We start from the raw sequence: 4,089 nt of genomic DNA on the forward strand, positions 1-4,089 counted from the left end.
TAGGTACAACTTGGCCTACAAATTCCCCCTAAAGCCTACCTGTTCCTGAATTTCCTTCTTTGAGATTTTAATTAGATGAAGTTATTTCAAAGTTTTTCTCCATTCAGCATGATTAAAAATAATTTCTAATTTGATAGTACAGTACAGGCAAAGCACTAGAGAAATTGGGGGATGGGCACCTGGGTGGATCAGTGGGTTAAGCATCTGCCTTAGGCTCAGGTCAGAGATCAAGCCCCCCAAGCCCCCCAGGCACTGGGCTCCTTGCTCAGCAGGGAGCCTGCTTCTCTCTTTGTCTGCAGCTCCCCCTGCTGTGTTCCCTCTCTCTGGCAAATAAATAAAATTAAAATAAATAAATAAATAAATAAAATTTTTGAAAAAAGAATTAGGGGGAATAAAAGGGATCAAAAAAGTTAAGATCTAAGTTGGGATTTCTTGTGAGCCTCGGGGGTTAAAACGATTCCAGCAGAACAGGGAGAAAAATAAGAAAGTAATTCCTCATAGGAAAAATAGCATGGACTTTAAGAAAAATATTTTCTAAATCAATGGAGAAGTAACATGAATTCAGAACATAATTTAAAACTGAGAATATATGACTAATTTTAGCAAGCACTACAAATTTCAAAACACACTTCTTTGCTGATCATCTAAAATATTCTAATTCGTGTAGACATAAAATGAGTCTTTGAATATGAATTTTTTTAGGTTTGGATTACACAATCCCAATCAGTAACAAGAAATCATTGTTGATTAAGACTGATAGAAATAGAAGTTGAATTATGTATGTATGATATATGAGCTGTCATCAACTTTTACCAAATGAATGCTAAATCACTCAGAATATTTCAGAGCAGATTTTTTTTTTTACATATGGTGTATTATTTGCAATAAACAGACTGATATACAACTTTTCCCTGATGGCATGTGTGTGAAAATGATCCCAGTGATCCTAAAATTATTTTTCTAGAAAGGAAACTAAATACAAGAAATAGACAAATTGGCAGAAGCCTACATGTTCAGACCAACAAGAAACCTGGCTTTGGACAAGTAAGAATTTTAGTTAAAATTTCAAAATATAATTGTAATTGCCGCTCTATTTCTTCCAGCTATGCTGACTCATTGTCATCACATGTAGTTTCGAGGTTATTCTAGGATTCTTCATTTCTTATCCTGACTGTTGCTTCATTTCCTTACTATGCAATGCTTAAAAAAAAAAAAAAAATTCTAGTATAATTAGATCATTACAAAAATTAGAATCTGAATAGTTTGCATTATAAATCTAGGATACCATCGCTTCTCGGCCTTTTGGCTAAGATCAAGTGTATAAATCTAGGATACCAGACTTTAAAATTTATTTAAGCTTCTAACTGCAAGCTTCCATTATTAAAGTTTTTGTGTCAAACTTATATTTTAGGTCAACATTTTACCAAAAAAAAGGCATTTAAGCCCCATGATCTATTAATAAGTATAAGCTTGTTAATGACTCAGATATTCATTTACATTTCAAGGAGCTCACTTGGTATACTTCAAAGAACAAGAATCTTAGAAACAAAAAAGACCCAGAGTTTCACTCCTGGCTCTGCCAATTACTAGCTGTGATTACTCACACAAATTATGAGTACTCTAACAACTCAGACCTGGGGGGATATAGGGAGAAGGGAGGTAAAATCGTCTTTTGTAATTAAAAGAAAAAATATTTGTAAAACAAATGGCATATTAGGATCATTAACATAATTGGCACACATTTAATATTGGTTATTCTCTTTTATAAAGAAAGATTTGTTTAAGTTGTTTAATTTTTAAATAGACTGTTTTGGCATCCTATCATCCAAATTTCAAGTTGGAAATGAATGGATTTAAATTTTAAATAGCCTAAAAAAATCCATACGAAAGGTAATAATACTCAACACACACATAAACACCTATTCAGTCTACCTTCAGTTATCCCATTAGGACATTAGTCACATAATCTAATGACATTGACATTTGCAAATGACTTTGAAAATTCTCACTTAAAATTTTCTTCACAGTATTTTCTCATGAAATTGTTCAATAGTATTAAAAATATTCCCATTTTATGAGAAATTTTTTTTAACAAGAAATATTAGAAGTAACTCAGAAAAAAAAAGCAGGAAAGAATTTGATGAAAGATAAATCGTACTAATTTTGTTAAATATAAGATATATAAAATAATGATGTTGAGCTGTATGGAGTACAAATTCACTTCACTTACTAATTAGATAAATCTATTTTTTAACCATACAAAATCATACTAGAGGGGCACCTGGGTGGCTCAGTGGGTTAAGCCGCTGCCTTCGGCTCAGGTCATGATCTCAGGGTCCTGGGATCGAGTCCCACATCGGGCTCTCTGCTCAGCGGAGAGCCTGCTTCCCTTCCTCTCTCTCTGCCTGCCTCTCTGTGATTTCTCTCTGTCAAATAAATAAAATCTTAAAAAAAAAAACAAAAAAAAAACAAAATCATACTAGATATATTTGCTTTTATAAAAGGACAGATCTAATGATGTGAAGTTTATTTCACACATCATATAGTTACCTTAAGAACATCTGGGGATATGTTATATAGGTACTAATTAGAGGGATATAAAGAATCCATGCCTTACTCTGGCATTTGGGCTTTTATTGAGAGACTCTTCAAGTCTCTGAACACCCCCTAATTTTGTATATGCCTGAGTCGTAACTATGGTTGTAGCCAAGTAAAAACAGATGATAGAAGAGGTAAAACACAGTTGTTGGGACCATATTGGGGAAAATTCTCCTTGTAAATGTAAGAAGGAATTATTTGCAGTCTCTTTCAACAAGTATTTATGGAGCATCTGCTCAGTGTTCAGAACTGTGCTATTTGGCACTGTATCTTTTTTCTAAACTTGGATATTCCAGTTAAAGATCTTTAACTGTCAAGGAGAAATATTTAGTCTTTCTTTGGGAGTGTCAAGTCGTTGCCAAATTGCTTAAAATGGTATTTGAACTTAAGGACGCTTTCATTTCTGCTAAGTTTGAGTAAAACTCTGTTTTACAAAGTAACCAATTATCAATTTTTAGAAGCTCTTTCTATTCTACTTGTAAATCATAAATTGTAGCAAATAAGTCATGAGCATGATGATCTATAGAATAATTTTTTAAATGTTCAATTATATACTTGTTTAGATAGAATGGACAGAAACTTCATCTTACTAGTACACTAATACGTTGAACAAAACCTTGTACATACATAAAGGCATTCAATAAATATTTATTTTTTTTTTTAAAAAGATTTATTTATTTGACAGAGAGATAAAGAGCACAAGTAAGCAGAGGGGCAGGCAGAGGGAGAGAGAGAAGCAGGCTCACTGCTGAGCAGGGAGCCCAATGCGGGGTTGGATCCCAGGACCCTGGAATCATGACCTGAGCGGAAGGCAACCGCTTAACCAATGAAACCACCCAGGCACCCCTCAGTCAATATTTCTTGAATTGTTCTGAACTTACCATCAGTTCAGAATGAGTTTGAAATAAATGACAAATGTAAGAAAGTCAAATGCTGTTTCCTACAATAATATTTAAAGTCTAGGAGACAGAGCAAATAATAGAAACACCAACCATAGTTAGGGTATTGAGTATATGATGGAAAAGATCATGTATACACACAAAAAATAAAAGTTTTATTTTCCATTTGCTGTAGGAATCCTTCAAGAAAAGTCTTCTCTCTTCATCTGACTAGGTATTTACAACATATTATATATGTCCTAACAGTTTGGGGAAATTTTTTTTTTTTTCTTTTCCTTTCTTTCTTTCTTTTTTGGGGGGGGTTCTATTAAAAGCACAAGTTGAGGATGTGTTTCATAACAAGCAAAGCAAACTATCTAAAAAAAAAGATAAGAAAAAGAAAGAAAGAAAAAGGAAGGAAAGGAAAAGGAAAGAGTCACATAGACATTATTTGAAGAGAATTTGGATGGACCTATGTAACTCTTGATTTATTCAATATCTTAAAGCAAGGGAATAAATTTCAAATTTTATATTGGTGCCATCTTGGAAGTATAATAAAGTCCAATACCCAAGGCAAGTAAAGAAATTATTTTACTGGTCAGCAGATCACTAA

General features: G+C 33.1%; 1 pseudogene; it reads left to right on the forward strand.

Moving 5' to 3' along the window:
* Positions 1-1,286: 1,286 nt before the first annotated feature.
* On the forward strand, positions 1,287-1,409 carry LOC123937651 (annotated as a pseudogene).
* The last annotated feature ends 2,680 nt before the right edge of the window (positions 1,410-4,089 follow it).

This window comes from Meles meles, chromosome 2, assembly GCF_922984935.1.
Source record: "Meles meles chromosome 2, mMelMel3.1 paternal haplotype, whole genome shotgun sequence".
Taxonomy (NCBI): Eukaryota; Metazoa; Chordata; class Mammalia; order Carnivora; family Mustelidae; genus Meles; species Meles meles.